Source organism: Marmota flaviventris, chromosome 17, assembly GCF_047511675.1.
Source record: "Marmota flaviventris isolate mMarFla1 chromosome 17, mMarFla1.hap1, whole genome shotgun sequence".
Classification (NCBI taxonomy): domain Eukaryota; kingdom Metazoa; phylum Chordata; class Mammalia; order Rodentia; family Sciuridae; genus Marmota; species Marmota flaviventris.
This window is the reverse complement of record NC_092514.1, coordinates 67,897,095-67,919,872: the sequence shown is the minus strand read 5'-3', so window position 1 is coordinate 67,919,872 and position 22,778 is coordinate 67,897,095. Positions and strand designations below refer to the sequence as shown.

At 35.8% G+C, this 22,778-nt stretch overlaps 1 long non-coding RNA gene across 2 annotated transcripts; it reads left to right on the top strand.

Moving 5' to 3' along the window:
* The first annotated feature begins 1,742 nt into the window (after positions 1–1,742).
* LOC139702356 (uncharacterized) lies at positions 1,743–5,608 on the top strand. 2 transcript variants are annotated; one of them, XR_011704988.1, is made up of 4 exons: positions 1,743–2,808; positions 3,579–3,671; positions 5,035–5,222; positions 5,458–5,608. It is a non-coding gene; the product is annotated as an uncharacterized lncRNA (long non-coding RNA). The 2 variants fall into 2 exon arrangements; XR_011704987.1 differs by having other exon boundaries at positions 5,035–5,608.
* Positions 5,609–22,778: the final 17,170 nt, after the last annotated feature.

The following is a 22,778-nucleotide window of genomic DNA, read 5'->3' as shown; positions in this document are numbered from 1 at the left end:
TACAAGAGTTTAACAGACATTGTCTATAAGCAAAAAGATAATGGTTCTTTTTCATCTTCCTTTTTAGCCAGATAAACTCCATGAATTTCAAGAAATTTTGGGATAGACTTGTCTTCTGCTCAAAAAAGAATGACAGCTATCAGTTGTATAAATTTTTTCTAACATTGCTGGAAACTGGATATACTAAAAGCCAGTGGTTGCCTATGGGGACATAACTTGTTTCCTGAGGCCTCTTACAGAAATAATATGTCTGTAGGCTTTAGGAATACAGGTATTTTTTTTTATGACATTCTGCAAACTTTCTTCAACTTTTTATCCCATTGAAGATGCAATGTAACTGAGATGCAGATGAAAATTCAGCATTTACTTTTCTGCCTGGAAAAAAAATAAACAATTTTATCACCATGCTTCTAGGTTCATTTTTTAAGAAACCGTGGAAGGTTTTGAGATATTTCTGACTCGATTTGTGTATTTATACTTGTCATTAAAAATAAATTCCTCTCCAGTTTGCTATGCTCTGCCTTGTCTGAATGTTTTGTTGATCATTATTCTAAAGATTGTGTTGAGGGTTAACTCACCCATTAAGGCCCAATATGTAAAAGAAAAAAAGAGAGAGACAGAGAAAGAGAATGACAAAGGCTAGATTCTCCTTTGCTTTTAGTACCTAATGTTTGTAAACTCAGCCAACCATCTGCAACTGTGAACTCCCTGTAGAGGAACTGGATGGAGACAAAGAAATGGAAAACAGCACAGGAGTCACTATGTGAGCATAGAGCTTTTGGCAGTCTGGCTGCATGGAGACCTCTTCGGAACTCTGTCTAAAACGGAACAATTTACAATTCAACATGAAATTAAACCCACGATGTAGAATGATCCAAAGGAATGTGAATTCTTTAGGACATGGAGACCCGGGAATAAACTGTGCTTCTAGATTTTTGCTTTGGCTTTCTTGAGAGTAAGTTAACCTCTAAATTGTGATTCTTTGTATTTAGAAATACAAAGTAAGACTAGAAAGAGAGATGCCAAGCCTTTAGAAGAAAATAATTTAAATGCAGTAAATTGTTTTTCAAATCATCTGAGTATTTTTTTATTGTGTGGCTAACTAACAGGTTAGAGAACTAAAAATTTCCATTTTGCCCTATGGAAATTTTTGGACAAGTGCACATATAATAGAATCGTCTATTGGATAAATTGAAAGGAATATTACTTTCTGTTGCTTCTTTGCAAGTCTGAGCTATTTCCAAAGATATTTGAATTACTTAGTCTTTTTTGTGGGTTTTCAGTTTCACTGCCAGATGAATGTTAAATGTTGGAGAATATGAGATTTTCTGGGCTTTTCACTGTTTTTAACTGACTTGAGAATAGTTTCATCAAGAAAACTTAGGGAAATACTTTTGTTGACCTTGTTTAAGATGCTACATGTATAAAATTTTTTTTATTACATTTGTTGTACAAATGTTAATAACAAGGATTCTGCCTGGGAGATTACTGGCTTGTTATAACCAATTTATTACTTCTACATTATGCAATTTCCTATTCAGAACAATTTAAGTGAATTTGATGTTTTGTCCATAATGGTGAGTGGAGGTTTTTATTTCCTGATATTTACATCAAGTTGTGTAGTGGAAAAAGATAAGTCTTAATCAGAAACAACCACACTTGCAAAAATTAGATGATACAATTGTTTTTATTTATAAATATTTCCTTGCACATATAGTAATTTGCAGGAAGAAAGAAGAGCAGTCACTTGGGCAATAGGTTTATTACTTTTAGACACCAAGCTTGCCACAGGATCTCTTAACTGGGAATGCTGCAGTTTGGTGCTAGTCAAGGTTCCTGGCTGTTGTAGCCTCTTGATGGCATCATTAGAGGGAGCTCATCTACTTAGCTGGCAAATCCAGCCCTAATTCTCTAAAATATCCATCTCATTTTCTATCTGCTTTCCTTTGATTTTGATGCTGTTGGGCTTGTGTTTTCCTTCTGGTTGTCTTGAGATTTTTTTCACATTTTAATTTTCAAAGATCAAGGAATGGTTGAGTTAATTATTCTCTTGAGTATGTGATACACAAAGTACCTGTCTTGTTTGGGTTATTATGTCCTTTAACTTCTATCCCCATTTCATATCTGATTTCCATTCTTACTTTCCACCAGCAAAAAAGCCTTCCTATTATATTTGATGATGATCCATATGTTCCTGGATGTTTTAGGAAAATGTGTATTACACATAGTGTGAATTTATAGAAATAATATTGTGATATAACTCTCAACCATTTCTTTTCTCTTATTTTTGGATTGGCACGAATTTTAAAAATTTCTTCATGTTTATGGGTAGATATGTATTCATTACTCTTGATTTCTACATAATACTGTCTGAATAGTATTCATCAACTTTTGTTTTATAATACCCATGCCATAATAGTCTACATTATGATGAGAATCTTTGTGCAGATGTCTTAATGAACCCATAAGAGAATTTCCTTGAGATAAATATGTAGGAGCAGAATTTCTTGATAGTAGGAAACTGCTAAGTAGTAATGGATTTGTAAGTAATTACCTAACTGACCAGGTAAGTCTACCCCATCAGCAATGCATAAAGTTCTGTTCTTTACACTAAACAATTTATCTGATAAGTGTTGTGAGGACAGCAGCATTTTACACTATCAGCTCTCTAATTTCTGTCAGTTCAATGAAGAGTAAATGTTACCTCATAATTGTTTTCACTTTTTTTAACATTTATTTTTTTAGGTGTAGATGGACACAACACAATGCCTTTATTTGCATGTGGTGCTGAGGATCAAACCCGGTCCGGTGAGTGCTCTACCGCTGAGTCACAATTCCAGCCCCTGTTTTCACTTTTATTCTTTCAATACTTAGTGTGAGCATTTTTTTTCTTTTTAAATTTTTTATTGTGGGTTGTTCAAAACATTACAAATTTCTTGACATATCATATTCCACACTTTGATTCAAGTGGGTTATGAACTCCCACCTTCACCCCATACACAGATTGCAGAATCACATCAGTTACACATCCATTGATTTACAAATTGCCATACTAGTGTCTGTTGTGCTCCACTGCCTTTCCCATCCTCCACCCTCCCCCCTCCCCACCTTTCCCCTCCCCTCCCCTCCTCTCTCTCTACCTCCTCCACTGTATAACCCTGAGGGTCTCCTTCCATTACCATGCAATTTTCCTTCTCTCTCCCTTTCCCTCCCACCTCTCATCCCTGTTAAATGTTAATCTTCTTCTCCTGTTCTTCATCCCTACACTGTTCTTAGTTACTCTCCTTATATCAAAGAAGACATTTGGCATTTGTTTTTTAGGGATTGGCTAGTTTCACTTAGCATAATCTGCTCTAATGCCATCCATTTCCCTGTAAATTCTATGATTTTGTCATTTTTTAATGCAGAGTAATACTCCATTGTGTATAAATGCATTTTTTTTCTTAAACCTTGGAACATTTCTTTAGTTATGCAATTGGAAAAGACTGTTATACTCTTTTTTTGTTTGATTGCAGTATGTTTTCTATTTTACACTTTCACATTTACTTACTTTATTTCCTCTTTTTAAAAATAAACAGGTCAAAATGAGCAGGAGTGTGGGTCAGCTGATATGGGATCTTCTCTGCAAAAACTGTCTTAAAAAGTGAGGGATGAAAAGAGAGAGATCATTGGTACGATTCAGTCTGCATTTTCTCATATTTAGAAGAGGAAAAATATTTTCTTAGGCAACACAAACACATCTTCTTTATGTAATATTCCACTTATAATTAACAGGCTATATTTTTTTTCCAAATACTGGACTTTGTGATTTTTTATCAAATAAATTTAAAATATAATTATTATATGTATTACTAGAGATATTTTTAAAGAACTCATATTTAGAAACTCCATGAAAAATGAAGCCATATCTTTATAATGCAAAGATAATTCTTAACATCTGAATTCATTTGAATCTCATTAAGACATAGGCCCAGAAGTTCAGGGTAAAACTCAAAGAATTTGCTCCACAATTAATCCAAAGTTTAAAAAAAAAAAAACAGTAAAAAGAATGGATTCACAATAAAGAAAAGATGGAAGTTAAGGAGTGGATATGCTAATTATCCTGAGTTAATCACTACCCAATATGTACATAAATGAAAACATCACACTTTATCTCACAAATATGTGCAAATATTATGCACCAATCAAATAAAAGAGAAAAGATAAACTGTAGTGCTTCTAAGCTAGTTGCACTATGATACAATGTCAATTTGAAATAATAGGAATATAGACAAACAGTAAAAGAAATGACATTTCATCTTCTACTTCTATTAAAATAGTACTTATTTTTAATTATAATGATTAGATATGCTCTGTGTTGAAAATTTAGTAAATTCAGAAAAACATAAAAATAAGACAAAAACACTCATAAAATACCCATATTCAAGACCCAGTGTATTCATGATTTTATGAACATAGTGTGTGTATATGTGTGAGTGCATGTATGTGTTTATTCAGAAAATAGGTACTTGGGGGGCTGAGGCAAGAAGATTGCAAGTTTGAGGTCAGCCTTAGCAACTTAGGAAGACCCTGTCTCACTAATAAAAATACATAGTGAAATAAAAGTAAGAGCCTTGGAGATATAGCTCAGCACTGAGTGTCCCTGAATTCAATCATTGGGGCTGAAAAAAAAATCTGCATGGAGGGAGAACTATATAAATATGAATATATAACCTGGGTTCTTACTCTATATAGATGTTTTTTTTCCAAACTTTTAACTATTTTTACAATAAGCATTATACCTCTCTTTTCATTTTTGTAGGTAGATAATAGATGTAGACATAGACACACATAGCTAATATTTGGTGTGATGAATGTGGCATATAGCTCTTGAGAAAGCTTTGTGTTTAGAATTATAATTAAAATCATAAAGTGGGTTCTTATTACTGCAATTTTAATGCATTCTATTGCAATTCCAATTCCAGAATTGTCAGAATGATGAAAAAAATTAAAATTCTTTTTAGGAGCAATATTTCTATCTTCTTCCCATTGCAGGCAGCAGAAGGTAAAAAGAGGACCCCAGTTGAAGGAAGCTGCTTATATATTCCAGGCCATCTGCCTTTTTCAGCATGACTATAAACCACTTGGCATTCATGAAGAATCCAACCTTGCATTAAGGAATAATAAACTAAGATTATCCTCATAATCGGAATTTATATCACAACTCTGTCTTGGTGGACAATGTGCGTATTTCAAAATGTGTAGATTAAAAAAAGGAAAATCCAAACATTTAAAATGTCAGAGACAGAAGGACAGAGAACTAATGGGACATATGCTGCATAACAGATTAAGTGTTTTTTGTGGTTTGTAATAGAACACTTACTGATTTGCTTCTTTTTTTTTCTCTCCTTGCTAGGTAGGAATGATTTTTTTTTTTTCATTTCTTCTAATACTGTTGGCATACCTCTTTTTTTCCAGTTTACATCAAAAGTCTGCAGTGGATCTGAATCAGGGACATGTAGATAATTTTAATGATTCTAATTATGTTATTGCATTTGCACGTGAATACAAAACTAACCCGGAGATAATGAACAAGGTTGGCTTCAGCTTTATTCATGAAAGGTATGTTTTCTTGCAATTGATGATAATTTTCTTATTTGCAAAGTACACCAATTTATTTTGTTGTTTTCTTAATAGACTGTGTTCAATGTTAAAGTTTCTGGTGTATATTTTTAATTTTTATTTTAAAAGAACTGTTTTGTTGTAGATGGACACAACACCTTTATTTTTGTTTATTTTTATATGGTGCTGAGGATCAAAGTTAGTGCCTCACATATTCCAGGCCAGTTCTCTACCACTTAGTCACAACCCCAACCCTCTAGTGTTTATTAAAAACATTAATACATGTTTCTTTCCAATAACAAGGAGGTTTTTTATTCTGTTAATAAGTGTCCTATTTAGAAAATTCTATTTTTTTATTAGTGCATTATATAGTTATACAAAATACTGGGGTTTATTTTGACATGCATGAAATATAATTTACTCTACTTCAGTCCTCAGTACTTCCTTTTTCCCTCTCTTCCCTCCCCATGTTTCCCTTCTTTACTAGTCTTCTTTCTATCCATATGTATATGTTTTAATTGGTGCTTAAAGATTTACATGAAGGTGAAATTCACTGTGGTACATTCATATATGTACATAGCATAATTTGATCACTTAGCATGATGGTATCCAGTTCCGTCCATTTGCCAGGAAATGACATAATTTCATTCTTCTTTAAGCTTGAGGAAAACTCTATTATGTAAATGTATGCCACATTTTCTTTATCGCTCCATTGGTTAATGGGCACCTGGGTTGCTCTTAACACACATTCAGTCTTTAAACATAAATTAGGTTTATCTATTGATATTTTTATCTCAACTATTTTGTACAAATATAAAGGAATCATTCATTTACACCTTATAACATTTAACATACTAAATTATTACCAATTATTTAATACTACATACAAATTTATCTATTTCCTTAGAATTTTAAAAATAAATTTGATTTTTTTAAACACTTAGGCAATATTTTAAAGAACAGATTTTCTTCCCAGGCACTTAAATAATTCTTGCAAATCAATACACTGCCTTTTAAAATTAAGCATATCAAGTTTTCAAGTTTAAAGCATCTCAAAACTAGACAACATACATAGAACTACCTAATTGCAAGACTTGCTAGCACAGTTGCATAAAGGATTCTTGCATTAATAAAATATCAGTATAATATTTTCTTTCTTCATACCTACAATGTGCCTTCCTAGAATACACATGCTAATAAAAAGTCTATGAGGTACCACAGTTTCTCCTTCAATAACTGGAAACCAAAATATGGATGCTAATTAGGTAGCTTAAATAATGTGTGGCACTGATCAAGGCCTGTCTATAAACTCAATTCTCACACAGGTGTAGAGCCTGGGTCCCTTTCCAGGACTGACCTGACAGCTGTTGAGGTAGTACTGCTTTTAGGTTCAGACTTTGGTTTTTGAGATTGCAGCTATGTCTCAATTCAGTCGAGTTTCAGGTTTTTGTAACCCAATATTTTACCTTTAAACAGGGTATCACTTCATTCCACTGTTATATTTCATCAAAACTCATGATAATAGGACTTTCTGTCTTCTCTGTTCTGACCACAGCATTATCTTCTTAAATACTAGCTAAATGAATCCCTCACCTGGGTTGCAATTTTACTTCCCTTTCTATTTTATAATTTTTTCTTTTAAATTTACTTTTCACTAGCACATATAACATTTTTACCTGTTTATGTACAGTGTGACAATTGTTTTATAATTTATTCTTTCAGTGACTGGGATTCAAACTGGGGCCTTGCACATGCTAAGCATAAACCCTACTGATGAACTATATGCTTGTAACATCTTTAACCACAATATTATGGTCATTTCACTGACAGAATGATACCATTATTGTTTAGGATCATCTTATCTAATTGTTATGTATTAATATATTTTTGTCATATAGTTGGAAGAAAAGTTATTGAGTACTACTTATCTTGCTTATATAATGACAAGTAATTTCTTTGGCCCAATTATACTACTTATATTTTTATGTAATTATTTTAAAGTTTTTTTGTCATTTTCTGTTGACTGCATTTAAAAACTCACATAAATATATGCATACTTAAGTTTATAATTGAACAAGATTAAAGTTATTCTTACTCAGGCTTTACAAATTGGTAGAAAACCCTAAACTCTAGTGTTAGCACTGTTAATTTTTAAAGATATTATTTTTATGCTTTAATTTTTTTAATAAGTAAGTAATACATGTGGCACAGTTGAAAATTTGAAAGTATTCAAGAATAAAAGCAAAGTCATCCTGACCTGCTTTCTAGGGTAAGAATAAACTACCTGCAAAGCCCAAATGGAACTTCTGGTCTTTAAACATGAAAATACAGGTTTTATTTAGCTGGTAAAAGAAATACAACCTAAAATGTGTGACTATGGATACTGAATACACTAGCTTTAGAATTTATCTTCCCCAAATTAAGGCACTAGGTAGTCCTTGAAGCCCACCCATAGCAGCATTTAATCATCAGAACCAAATTCTTTTCATTGTCGTTCATGTGTTCTTAGATGTTATATTCTGTGCCTGATATACATCAACACTGTTCTAAGCACCAGGGACTGTACATTATTCAAAAACGCTGTACAAAAAATTTTGCTCTGAGTTTTTATTAAGTAGAGTGAAACAAACTACCTACCTAGATAGAAAATATGTTGTGTTAGATGGTGAAATAAAAAGGCACATCAAGACTCTGGGAGTCAGGTTGGGTGTTGCAGGTGAGAGCAACCCGGTCTCATGTGAGAGCACACAGGAAAACAGAATTATAGGCAGAGGGAACACAGGTACAAAGGCCCTGAGGCAAAGCACGTGCATATCTGAGAACAAATGGGACTAGTGAGATGAGCCAACTCATGAAGGGGGAAGCTAATAGAAGAAGGGTCAGAAAGAGATAGCAGAGGGGCCCTATGGACCTGTTACGAACTATGAGTGAGGTCAGAGGTCATTGGAGGACTCTGAATAAAGGTGTGACATCATTTGCCATATCTGAACAGGAAAACTTTACTGCTGGATTGAAGATAAACAAGATTTGAAGGGGGGGAAGAAGGGAGATCCATTGGGAGGCTACTGCATTTGATTTGGCAAGAGGTGAAATGATTAGGAGAGCTGTAACCTAATCAGTCTATCCTAGTTTGAATTGACTAACAGGATGGTAACTCTTGAGCAAACACTATTCAACCCAGTACAGATAGGAAACTGTTCTCTCCCCAGCAAAGAGAGGAAATGAAAACTTTCATTTTGGGAGAGGGAATAGGAAAAATGGAAGAAATTAGTACTACCCTGCTGGGTTTCTGTTCTCGCGACTAAAAGGCTCAGGGGTCACTCTAGGTAAACTGGGCTACTAGGCTGCTCAATATAACCACACAAGAGATACAAATACCTTTTTCTTTGGGGTCGCTGTGACAGCTCCTCTGACCTTAAGGGTCCACAGGAAGACTGAGACAGAGAGAGAGAGAGAGCGTGCGCTAGCATATGCTGACTCCTTTTATTGAGGAGAAGCTATTCAAATGAGGCAGTGGGTCAGGTTTCAGGGAGCTGAGTCTATCTTCATGATGTCCACTGTCAGCAGGTTGACTAACATCTGGGTAGGCCACACCCAAGGGCACAGTAAGAGAAGGGGACACACACAAGACACTTCCATGGAAGATTCCATCCTAAATAGGGCAAGGGGTTATATTACAAAGGAACAGGTGAGCATAGCTTCACCCACGGGGCTGTAGGAAGACACCTGGGAAGACACAGTCACTCGAACCCTAGAAGAGCTGGGCAGTCTAGCAGCATGGGTGCCTGACGCCACATCACCCAGCAGGGGAGTTAACTCAAGTCAGGTGCGAGGTTGGTCTCCCACACTGCCCTTAAAGACCTAATGATGCTGGAGGTGGGGGTGTGTTCTTTATCATATTTCTATTTTAATATACTGATCCCGTCCTTGTAATAATCAGATTTGAAGGTTGACATTAATCTGTAAACTCAACTAGTAGCTCTAGTTGAGTAGCTTACAGGTGCCTGTCTTTATCTTTGCAAGAGCTTCTGTCACATGGAACACTGACTTTGAAATGATTTATTTTCTACTCCAAGCAGAAAGAGAATCAAACATTTTGCATTAGTTTTGTAAGTAACAAAAGTATACATTTACTTCTTATACTAAAGTTACATATTAAGGTTTTCTACCCTTGTCATTGTATTCCAAAGAGACTTGAATCAACTGGGTATTTCAGAACATGTCAGTCATTCACGCTGCTGAGGACATCATGGATTTCATGAGCAAGAAGTGGCTGCTACATTGAAGGCCTTGGCAAGATATAGTGCTGCAGAAGAGATGTATCAAAATCTAACACAAATAATTCTCTGCTTGAAAATAATAGTATTTTACCATATCCCCATTGCTGTGCAGAGTATGCTGGATTTCTTCTTAGTAAATGTGATTTTCACCAAAATTATTAATTTTTGGCCTGGAGACTCTGTTGTGGCCTCTTGGGCATTGTAGAATATTTATAGCATCCCTGGCCTCTTCCCACTGGATGGCAATAGAACCCTTTCCCAAGTGACAACCAAAAATGTCTCTAGACTGTCAAACATCTTGGGGTGAGGACAAAAATCAACCCCTTTTGACTTGTGTGTGTGTGTGTGTGTGTGTGTGTGTGTGTGTGATCTTGGAAATTAAAACCAGAGTCTTATACATGCAAGGCAAGTGCTCTACCACTGAGCTACATTCCCAGAATCATCCCCATTTGAAATCACTGATTTAATGCATATAGTTTTGTTAAAAATAGATTCATTTACCCAAAAGTGTCAGGGTAAATGTATCTTTAACACTTCCCCCCTCCCATGCACAAGTAATGTTTTATACTCTGTGCTCAAATGGAGGTGAGTTCTTGGTTTTGCTTCACTCATAGTAGCTTTTTATTACGTGATGAAAAACTGAGAAAAACAAGGGTAAAGGAGGAAAGATTTCTTTTGGCTCACGGTTTCTAAGGTTTTCATGCATAGTTGCTTGGTTCCATCACTGTCAGCTTGCAATGAGGAAGAACATCATGGTGTGGAGTATATGGCAGAGCAGATTGCTCACCTCATGGCAGCTAGGAAGCAGAGAGTGAGAGAAAGGGGCCAGGGATAAAATATTGTCCGCAAAGGGATACCCCCAAGGACCCACTCCCTTCAACAGGCTGCCACCTCTTCCAGTTTCCATCACCTCCCAATGGGCCATTCAGCTGTGAATCTATGAGTGGATTAGTCCATTGATGTGGTCAGAGCCCTCATAATCCAAACATTTCCCAGAAGCCCCACATCTGAACATTCTTACAATGAGGAACAAATCTTCAACAGATGAACCTTTGGGGGACATTCCAGATTCAAACTATTACAATTCAAGTTTGAAGGATTGACTTTTTTCAATTCTAATTTTTTTGTGGAGAGGGTACTAGGGATTGAACCCAGGGGCACTTAACCACTGAGCCATATCCCAGCCTTTTTTATTTATTTATGTATTTATTTTATTTAGAGACAGTGTCTTGCTAAGTTCCTTATGGCCTTGCTAAGTTGCTGAGACTGGCTTTGAACTCATGATCCTCCTGCCTCAGTCTACTGAGCCACTGGGATTACAAGCAGGTGCTACCTCTCCCAGCTTCAATTCTAATTTTTAAATAAGTATATTCTACTAGATCTTGATAGACTATGTCTGCAAAGATTGTCTGAGGGTCTGTGTGTATATACTTGAATGCTTTTGGTGGTGTTTTGAGTTAATCTAGGTAATTTTTGAATATTTTGTGATCTGTCTTAGTGAAGTTATTACTTTCAAAATCAAATCTATTTCTGATATATAAATCAAAGATTATAAATGGGGTGCCATGTGATATTTCAATACATGTATGTATTGTGTAATGCTTAAATCAAGTTTAAGCATTTGCTCTATTTACTCAAAAATTTAGCATTTTTTTATGGTGGAAATGTTCAAAATCTTTTTTCTCCTAAGACACTAGAAGATGGGGGAAAAAGTCCTATGTTTATGAATTGGGAGAAGTGATATTTTAAAAAATGTCATTCTACCAAAAGTGATGGACAGATTTAATGAAATCCCCACAAAAATTCCAATGACATTCTTCGCAGAATCAGCAAACAACAACAACTACTATTCATATGGAAGCATGAAAGACCCTTAATAGCCAAAGCAATCCTAAGCACAAAGAACAGCGCTGAAGACATCGCAATACCTGATTTCAAAAAAATATAATAGTCACTGTAACAAAAACATCATGGTATTTTCATAAAAAATACACACATCGATGGAATGGAATAGAAGACCCAGGAATAAACTCACACATCTATAGGAATCTGATTCTTGGCAAAGAAGCCAGAAACATGTTGGAGAAAAGACTTACCTTTTTAGCAAATGGCACTGGGAGAACTGCATGTAGAAAGAACATTGAAACTGGATTCCTATCTATTAACCTGTGCAGAAAACCTCAAAAAGGACCAAGGACCTTAAAGTAAGATTTGAAACTCTGATTATACTAGAGAAAAACATAGGGGAATCACTTCAAGATATTGGTATAAGCAGTGATTTCCTGAACAGGACTTATAGAACTCAGGCAAGTATTGACAAATGGGATTATATCCAAGTAAAAAGCTTCTGCACAGCAAAGGAAACACTCAACAGAGTGAAGAGAGAAACTATAGAATGGGAGAAAAACATTTGCTAGCTAGCTAAGCTCTTCATGTGCCAGAGGATTAGTATCCAGAGTACATAAAGAACTCAAAAGAAACTAATAATTCAATGAATTAGAAATGATCTGAACAGATAATTCTGAAAAGAAGAAGTACAAATGGCCAATAATTATATGAAAAAAATGCATAACATCTGCAGTCATCAGGGAAATAACAAATCAAAACTGCATTGAGATTTCATATCACTTCAATCAGAATGGCTATTATCAAGAAAACAAGCAAACAAATAACAACTGCTGGCAAAGTGAGAAGAAAAAGGAACCCTTATGCACTGTGGGTGGGCATGTAAACCAGCATAGCCATTGTGGAAAACAGTATGGAGTTCACCCCTCAGTGGGGAAAAAAATAGTTGGACATGGTGGCACACACTGATCATCCCAGCTGCTCAGGAGGTTGCAGCACGGGAATCGCCAAGTTCTAGACCAGCATCTGTGATTTAGCAAGACCCTGCCTCAGAATACAAAATAAAAAAAGTCTAGGAATGTAAACAATGGTAGAGAACCCCTGAATTCAGTCTCCAGTACTGCAAATACAAAAACAACAAAATAAAGTAAAAATAGAACTATCATATGGTCCAGCTATACCACTCCTGTGTATAACCCGAGGGAAATTAATATGCATGCTTATTGCAGCACTATTCATAGAAGCCAAGTTCAGCCTCAATGTTCATTAATGGATGAATGTGTAAAAGAGGAGGTAGATATACACAGTGGATATTATTCATTTATAAAGAAGAATGTCATTTGCAGGAAAGTGGATGGAACTGGATATCATCCTGTTAAGGGGGATAAGTTAGATTCAGGCAAGAATCATGTATTTTCACTCATATGGGGAATATAGAAATTAAAGAACATAAAAATAGAAGGGAGACTATTAGGGAAGGGGAAGGAGACCAGCTGGAGTGGGAATGGAGGGATAAGGGCAACAAGGAGGGTGAATAACATCAAAGTATGGCATAAGCATGCATGAAAATGCTGCAAAGGAATATTACTTTGTATAGTTAATATTTGCTAATAAATGCTCTAAAAATCCTTTTTCTAGCTTTTATGAGTGTAAAATGCATTATTGTCATCTGTGGTCACCCTAATTTTCAATAGCACACCAAAAATTCTGGCTCCTATTTAACTGAACTTAGTATTCATTGATCAACATGTCTCTCCTCTTTCTTCCCTTTATTCTCCCAGTCTCTGGTAAGCATCATTCCACTTTCAGTATCTATGAGATCAACATATTTAGTGATCAACAAATGAGTGAGATAAGATGATACTTGTCTTTTTGTGTCTGACTTGTTTCTATCTATTGTTTTAAAGTAGTTTCTTAATGAGGTTCCCAATTTGGGAGTATTTTACTTGCTTTTGGTGGGAACAAACACTATTTCCAAATCTACATTTTGACTATTATAAGTAGGTGCCCAAGATGAACACGAGTGTTTCATAAAGACTGTGTGGCTGATCTATGTGTGCACAACTTCCTTACACTTTGAAGTTCAAAGAAAGCATCTTTTAAATATTCCACTTGTACTATTCGTGTTATGGCCATTAAAATAATACATATTGTTATTGGAAGATGCCAACCCAGAATGTTAGCACTCATGAACATTCCCATGCAGCCGAGAAGACAAAACTTCCTGGCAGACCACTGGGAGAAAAGTTGAGAACTGAATTATATAGAAAGCTACTGGAAGCATTTTGGTCTTCTTGTGTAGTTATAAATTAAAATAATTTACAACAAAATTTATGTTTTAAATTCAGAGCTCTGTGCAGGGAGAGAATGAATCTCACATTGGAAATGTGATGATGACAAGGTTATTTATTTGAAAATATTTTACTTCTAACTGACACTTAAAGTCGACTCACACCCACCCCTTAATGTCTCAGTAGCCTGGAGACAGTTTCTAATCATGTCAGGTGAAGCAGCTAAGCTGCAGGTGCTTTCTATGTCCTAGGAGAGATGGGGCAGACAAGTAAGTGAAACTCTTGACCACCAGATGGCAGTTAGAAAGCTGTGTCAAAAGGCCCCTTACTAACTAGTCCCAACAATGTAAGGGTAAGATGCGACGTAAGGCTGTCTGAGCATTGTCAGAACCAGGGATGCATTCTGGGAAGGTGGAGCTTGAGATCCCCTGAACTAAATGTCCACCCAAGTGCTAGTTCACCTGGGAAATAGGAGGGGATGGTTCAGAACATTCTCAACATTCTAAGAACAAGAAATGTGAGATGAGGCAGAAGACAGCCCCAACTATTGTCAATGGGCAAGAGCTGAGGCGGGTTTCTAAATCATCATTCTTGAATCCCTTCTTTGGTAACTTTAAGGAGAAATGGAATCTGAAACTTCTCAGTGCTCTGAATGACAGGCAGTCAGAGAATCCTGTTATCTGTTATCAGCTCTTTTCCCCCAAAAAATTTTATTGACAACTGAAATAACTGGGCAGGGATGGGCAAAGATGGTGAAAGGACCCTTTCACTCCAATCTGGCACCAAAAGGTGATGCTGGGTATCATCTTTATTAATTAAGGTATAGCCACATTCTCCAGCCTGATTTTTTTTCCTTACTTCTTTTGCTTCAAATAATAAAACTATTGGAACTGACATACTTGAGATAATTCAGTTTTTTCTGCATAAATCATTATTTAACGACTTTATTGCTAATTCCCCCTGGGAGTGTCAAGATGAATCAAAACAAAAGTGTCATTTTATTGGAATATTTGAAAACTAAAACAACTCCTCCCACTGTTAGAAGAAACTCACTGTGCAAGAACTAAGCTTTAGGAATAATCACTAACTTCATTCATAGTTACTCTGTGCAAGGCATTGTTCCATTACTCCATGCACTTTTTGTACACTAGAAGCTCATTAACCAGCAGCAACAAAATAAGCTTAGCATTTGTCAAAACTGGAGATTCTCAGCTCTCCCCAGATCTACCACATCAGAAACTCCAAGGATGTGGTTCAGCCCTCTGCATTTTAACAAATCCTCCTGGTGATTCTTTGTACATGCTCAAATTTGAGAACCACTAGACTTGTATATTGTGTTTAATCTTTTTAAAACCCCTAAAAATTAAGAATTTTTCTTTTTTCAGGCTTTTACTTTATAGCTGAATAATAAGAGAACTGGAAGTTTAAATGACTTACCTGTTAAATGTCCCATGGTACTTGTTAAATATTAAATACCCTCGTTAAACACAAACATGTATGATAAGTATGATACATAGCTCTCTTGGGTGCATGTGCCTCCATGTACATGTGAGAGTGTATGTTGCCAAAGGTACCTGGAGGTAGCTATTTGTTTTTTATCTTGTAATGTGAATCAGTTGGGAAGTGAATGGAAAAATGAGAATCAGCATTAGTGAGAGCAGTGATTTTTCAAATGTAAGCAGCCATCAGAATTGCCTGGCCTGGGAAGGTATTGCAGAGAAGGCTGAGCCCTCTGAATGGAAGCTGTGTGTGGCCTAAGGATTGGAAAGATTCTTCATGAACAGACTTTGGAAAACTTTTTAGAAGTCTTTTCCAGAAGGTCTTCTGAAAATGAACATTCAGTTTAGAAAAGACATTTGAGAAGATCCCATAATTAGAAGTTGTTTTTATTGTGTTAAGGAAATTTTAATTTCTGAAATGGGATGTGAGGGAGTGCTGGGAAAGTGAGCCTACTGCAAACCAATCACCCCAAAACTTTTGCATCTTAAAATACATTAATCGTTCCCAATTTCTGTGGATCAGGAATCTGAGCATAGTTTAGCTGTGTGCTTCTTAAAGTAATGACAAGCTGGATGTTGTAGCATGTGCCTGTAGTCCCAGCTTCTTGGGAGGCTGAGGCAGGAGAATCACTTGAGCCCAGGAGTTTGGGGCCAACCTGGGCAACACAGGGAGACAATGTCTCTTAAAAAGAATAAGAAGGAAAGATAAACAAAAGCCAAAATAAAATGAAACAAACAAAAAACCATTTGGAGAAAAGGGGGACGATGTGAAAAAATACAAACTACAAAAGATAACATAGCACCTTGAGAAGAACTGGATGCTAAATTAAAGAATAGTCCAAGGATGAGACTAAAACAAGTCAAGCTTGCACCAGGAATCCCACTTTGGTAGAGTTTTAAGAATTTTGGAAACAGTAATCATAAAGCTATCATTATTTATAAATGAATTTCTTGTTTAAAAAAATCCAAATAAATTAGAATTAGTGAGAGTTCAGTCAAATTCAAATTAACATAAAATTATACTGCTCCTAAATACAAGCAAACATTCATTAGGAAATATATTAAAAATAGATACTATTGCGTTAGTAATAGAAACTCAAAGGTATCTAGAAATATCCTTGCAAAAGTTAAGGGTAAAATATAAACATTTTATTGAAGGATATAAAAGTGGCTCAAATAAATGAAGTTTTGTCCTATTAAGTGAGAGAAGATTCAATATATAAAGATGTGAATTCTCGAATTATAAATGGAAACTCATTTCATGATAAATTTTCAAAATTTTAATAATTCTTATAATGGAAAGCATTTGCAAAAACTTAGGAAAATGGGAGCTCTTATGTTCTTGCTTAAAGCTACATGAAAACATTTTTTTTTGACAACAGGTTGACAGCATTAACAAAACTGAAGAAGTATACATCTGAACCGTTGCATGTGTGTACCATTTCTTGTACTAAATATATTTTCATCCATGTACTAAATATTACTCAATCAGTATATTTGGTAAAAAAGAAATGCAAACAGACGTTTCCTTATGCACCTTAATGAACTCTCTAGGTGTCCTTTCTATGCTCCAATGTAGAGGAATCTGTATATACATGCATAAGGAAATGGCCATTGAAGCCAGAATTAAAAATAGCTATGGGAGATTGAAATGCAAATATCCCCCAAAACCTGGTCCTTACTGCCCTTCCTAAAAGAATTGTTAATAAAGCAACCCCTGACAGACAGGGAAATATTAATTAATTCGCCCTGGGCCTCCCTCCTGCCTGGATCACTCCTCCCTGGCCCCTTTAGCCCACCTGTTTACCACCTTTTGACTTCCCCACTGCCATCTCCTAGTTACATATACAGGATGAAGGGAAGTGAACAAGATAAGGGAAAGAATATAAAAGAACAAAGAAAACTTTAGATGTATAAAAGGGATGGGACTTCCTTCTTCCTCCTGGGAGAAGTCTGTTCTACTATCCTTTAAATAAAGCTTCTTACTTTCTACTCTACACTTGCCTTAGTATGCTTCCCTGGTGTTATACTTCAGAATTCAGGGAAGCAGGACTCATCAAGGTAACAGATTACTGACAATATCACTGGGATGATGCAACACCTTGTGTGTAGGTGTAGAAAACTGTCTGCAGCCTCAATAGTCCATAAAATACCCTGTGATTACCACACAGAAATTAGAGTTCTGGAGTCGATGCAAGGGTTGCCCAGGATTGCTAGCAATCACCAGCAGCCAGGAGAGAGAGAATGGCTCTATAAGCAGTTCAAATTTGGACTCATGGCCTCTAGAACTGAGAGAGAATAAATTTCTGTTGTTTCAAGGTGCTCAGTTTGTATCACTTTGTTATGTAGCCCTAGGAAACTAGTACAGTGGTGATTTGGGCAGTGAATGTAAAATGAGCTAGTTTCTAAAATAAGATAGTTTAGGAAGGGTGGCAGTGACAAATACTTCCTCATAGGTAATTAGTAGGCATGTCTGAAAAAAGGCAAGAAGAGAGAAATGATTATATTAGAAGTTAATAAAATTAAGTGGGATAACAAGGAGAGCCAGATTTTAAGTTAGGTGATGGGATCCGATTGAAGGGTTGAATTGAGGGGTTGAGTTTAGAAAAACATTTTCTTTGGGAAATTAAGATGACATAGAGACATGTGGAAGAAAGCCCCCACCAAATGGTCTCAAAGTTTTCTTTAATTTAGTCGTTTTATTTGCTGAAAGCAAAGTGCAAAAGTGGGATTAAGGACTTATGGAGAGTAGGAAGAGTTTGATAAAGGGCTGGGCTCACATAATCTGGCCTGGCTGTGTGTAATCCAAGTCTGAAGAATTTCAGCACTCTGATTCTATTACAGAACAGCACAATTTTCAATGTACAGAGGCTCAGAATTGGAAAGATCTACATTCTATTATCAAGGAGGCACAGAGACCTGGAGATTTTATGCAGCCTGGTTCCTGGGATAAAGCCAATGAGTGACAGTTTTGCAGTGTGGATCTCGGACTTCTAAATGTAGTATATTACTCAGACTTCTAAATGTATTATATTAGAGACTGAAATCCTTAAAATTATGGAAATAGAAAATTTTCCTTTAGTTACTAAAAATACTGTATGTCCGTGTTATATGATTTTAGTTGTTTTTTTCTATCTATTACATAAATGTTATCACTAATATCTGGGATTAAGCCAGATAAAATATTTAGTGTTTTCCAGTTCATGGATTTTGTTTTAGTAATGATTTCAGCAGAACAGAACAACAAATGTCACTAACAATAAAAGAAAGAATACAATTAAAGTCAATGTTCATTTCATATGCTTAAATGCAAATGGTAATTATTTGAATAGTCTGAGTTCTTTATGCATTTTTTGTCCTCCACTTTCATGAATGAATATTAACTTCTATTGTATCCTCAGAAATGTACTAATTATAGTTAAAATAATGTAGTGAGTTTTTTAGGGTTGATAAAATGTGGTTATTTACCATTCTGAGAACATCCAGTGTAGCTGCAGCTGAGAACAGTGACACAATCATTAAAGTTCTGCCCATCTAGTCTAAACTATTAAAATGGTTATTAGATATTATTGTTTTGATAGATATGATTTTCATAGTGGTAGCAGCAAGAGGGCTTGGAGTCCAGGTGCTGTTCTGGACTCAACTATTGGCTCTGCCCTGCAAATGACTTTGCCTTCAAGTTTCATTTTTCAAATGTATAAAATGGTGGCTATAAATATAGTACCAATTACATAGGTTTACTCTGAGCATCAAATGGCAAAGTTTATTTTAAACCCTTTGGATACTTTAAAACATTATTTATTTATTTGTTCTAATCAGTTATGACAGTGGAATGCCTTTTGATTCATTGTACACAAATGGAGCAATTTTTCACTTCTCTGGTTGTACACAAAGTAGGTTGTACACAAAGTACACCATCTGTGCAATCACACATGTACCTAGGGTAATGATGGCTGTCTCATTCCATCATATTTCCTACCTCCACACTCCATCCTAACTTCCTTTTGCCCCTTCCAAATCCCTCCACTCATCCCATGAGGCCCCTTCTCCCATTATGGATTAGCATCCATTTATTAGAGAAAACATTATTGGTATTTAGTTTTATGGGATTGGCTTACTTCACTTAGAATGCTATTCTCTCCCCCTTGTTTTTTTTTCCCCTTTCCCCTCACTTCCTCTTATATGTAATTTTGTATAACAATGAGAGTCTCCTTCCATTTCCATGCAATTTCCCTTCTCTCTCCCTTTCCCTCCTACCTCTCGTCCCTGTTTAATGTTAATCTTCTTCTCATGCTCTTCCTCCCTGCTCTGTTCTTAGTTGTTCTCCTTATATCAAAGAAGACATTTGGCATTTGTTTTTTAGGGATTGGCTAGCTTCACTTAGTATAATCTGCTCTAGTGCCATCCATTTTCCTGCAAATTCCATGATTTTGTCATTTTTTAGTGCAGAGTAATACTCCATTGTGTATAAATGCCACTTTTTTTTTATCCATTCATCTATTGAAGGGCATCTAGGTTGGTTCTACAGTCTAGCTATTGTGAATTGTGCTGCTATGAACATCGATGTAGCAGTATCCCTATAGTACGCTCTTTAAAGGTCTTTAGGGAATAGTCCAAGAAGAGGAATAGCTGGATCAAATGGTGGTTCCATTCCCAGCTTTCCAAGGAATCTTCATACTGCTTTCCAAATTGGCTGCACCAATTTGCAGTCCCATCAGCAATGTAGAAGTGTACCCTTTTCCCCACATCCTCGCCAGCACTTGTTGTTGTTTGACTTCATAATGGCTGCCAATCTTACTGGAGTGAGATGGTATCTTAGGGTGGTTTTGATTTGCATTTCTCTGACTGCTAGAGATGGTGAGCATTTTTTCATGTACTTGTTGATTGATTGTATGTCCTCCTCTGAGAAGTGTCTGTTCAGGTCCTTGTCCCATTTGTTGATTGAGTTATTTGTTTTCTTATTGCTTAATTTTTTGAGTTCTTTGTATACTCTGGATATTAAGGCTCTATCTGAAGTGTGAGGGGTAAAAATTTGTTCCCAGGATATAGGCTCCCTATTTACCTCTTCTTATTATTTTTCTTGCTGAGAAAAAACTTTTTAGTTTGAGTAAGTCCCATTTGTTGATTCTTGTTATTAATTCTTGTGCTATGGGTGTCCTATTAAGGAATTTGGAGCCCGACCCCACAATATGTAGATTGGAGCCAACTTTTTCTTCTATCCGACGCAGAGTCTTTGATTTGATATCAAGCTCCTTGATCCATTTTGAGTTAACTTTTGTGCATGGTGAGAGAAAGGGATTCATTTTGTTGCATATGGATTTCCAGTTTTCCCAGCACCATTTGTTGAAGATGCTATCCTTCCTCCATTGCATGCTTTTAGCACCTTTACCAAATATAAGATAGTTGTAATTTTGTGGATTGGTCTCTGTGTCCTCTATTCTGTACCATTGGTCCACCTGCCTGTTTTGGTACCAGTACCATGCTTTTTTGTTACTATTGCTCTGTAGTATAGTTTGAAGTCTGGTATCGCTATACTGCCTGATTCACACTTCCTGTTTAGAATTGTTTTTGCTATTCTGAGTCTTTTATTTTTCCATGTGAATTTCATGATTGCTTTATCTATTTCTACAAGAAATGCCATTGGGATTTTGATTGGCATTGCATTAAACCTATAGAGAACTTTTGGTAATATCGCCATTTTGATGATGTTAGTTCTGCCTATCCATGAACAGGATATATTTTTCCATCTTCTAAGATCTTCTATTTCTCTCTTTAGGGTGCTGTAGTTTTCATTGTATACGTCTTTCACCTCTTTTGTTAGGTTGATAGAATGCTATTCTCTAACTCCATCCATTTACCTGCATTTATGGGATTGGCTTACTTCACTTAGCATGCTATTCTCTAACTCCATCCATTTACCTGCAAATGCCATGCTTTTATTCATTTTTATTGCTGAGTAATATTCCATTGTGTATATACACCACAATTTCTTTGTCTATTCATCTATTGAAGGGCACCTAGATTAGCTATTGTGAATCATGCTCCTATAAACATCGATGTGGCTGTGTCACTGTAGTATGCTGTTTTTATGTCCTTTGGGTATAGGCGGAGGAGTGGGATAGCTGCATCACATGGTGGTTCCATTCCAAATTCTTAAGGAATCTCCACACAACTTTCCTGATTGGTTGCACCAATCTGAAGTGCCACCAGCAATACATGAGTGTGCCTTTCCCCTGCAACACTTTGTATACTTTTTAACGCATAGAAATCAATCAGTATAAGGAGCCATTTAACTGAAGAGCAGGTAGCTGAAACGTTCTCCTGTGAGTTATCTGATCTCTGAGATATGTGGACCTCATTTTCTCCTCTCTGTTTCTCCAACTTTCTTTTTAATCTGCTCTTTGTTTGGCGCTGTTTTTAATTTTCAATTATTGAAAGCTAATGTGTAGCTATCCAGGACTGTGGCTTTATATTTTTTAATTTGATCGTCTTATTGCCTTTGTTGTTATTGTTTATGTCAGAAAGAACAACAACAAAAAAATACTGCATGACACATTTAGCTAATCACCCATTCCACTCTCTGAAGAGTAATTGGACAAGAAGAAGGACATGGGGAAAACCCACACTGAACAATTAATCAGGTGAAGAATGTGGAGGTAGACTTTCTACAGATGGACCATGACTTCTTCCGAACCAAACTGAGTAAAAACATATTTAAAGGAAGCAAATATTTCTAGAGGAATCCTTGAAGAATTCTTAGTTATACGCTTGGACAAAAAAAACAGTGAATCAAAGGTCCTTCTAAGCACCTCTTATTTTCTTGTGGTAAGTCAAAATTTGATTTTACCTTTCCTTTGTATTGGTAACTAAGATGTAAGATATATAGCCAATGCTATATGCTTGATCAACCTTATTCAAATTATTACACTAATCTGACTTTTTAGATTATTCTATTTTAAGTTGTAGTCCTAATGAGTGATTTAATTTTAAAAACTCGGTTATATAATGTTTTAGTGTGTCAATAAAATGAAAAATGCATAGACTCAGAAATAAACTGCATTAATAATATTAATTTATTTTTCAGACTGGCACTTCTTTGCACATCCTTTTGAGGATTTGCAAGGCTTTACTTCTTGAGAATGAATAAGCATTAGGAAACAAGTTGCTTTTCCCTGTGGTTTCTTTTAAAATGCCTGTGTGGTTTGCTTACAGAGCTCTTCAAAATACCTCTGTATTCATTCAATGAAGATAGGTGTTTCTTC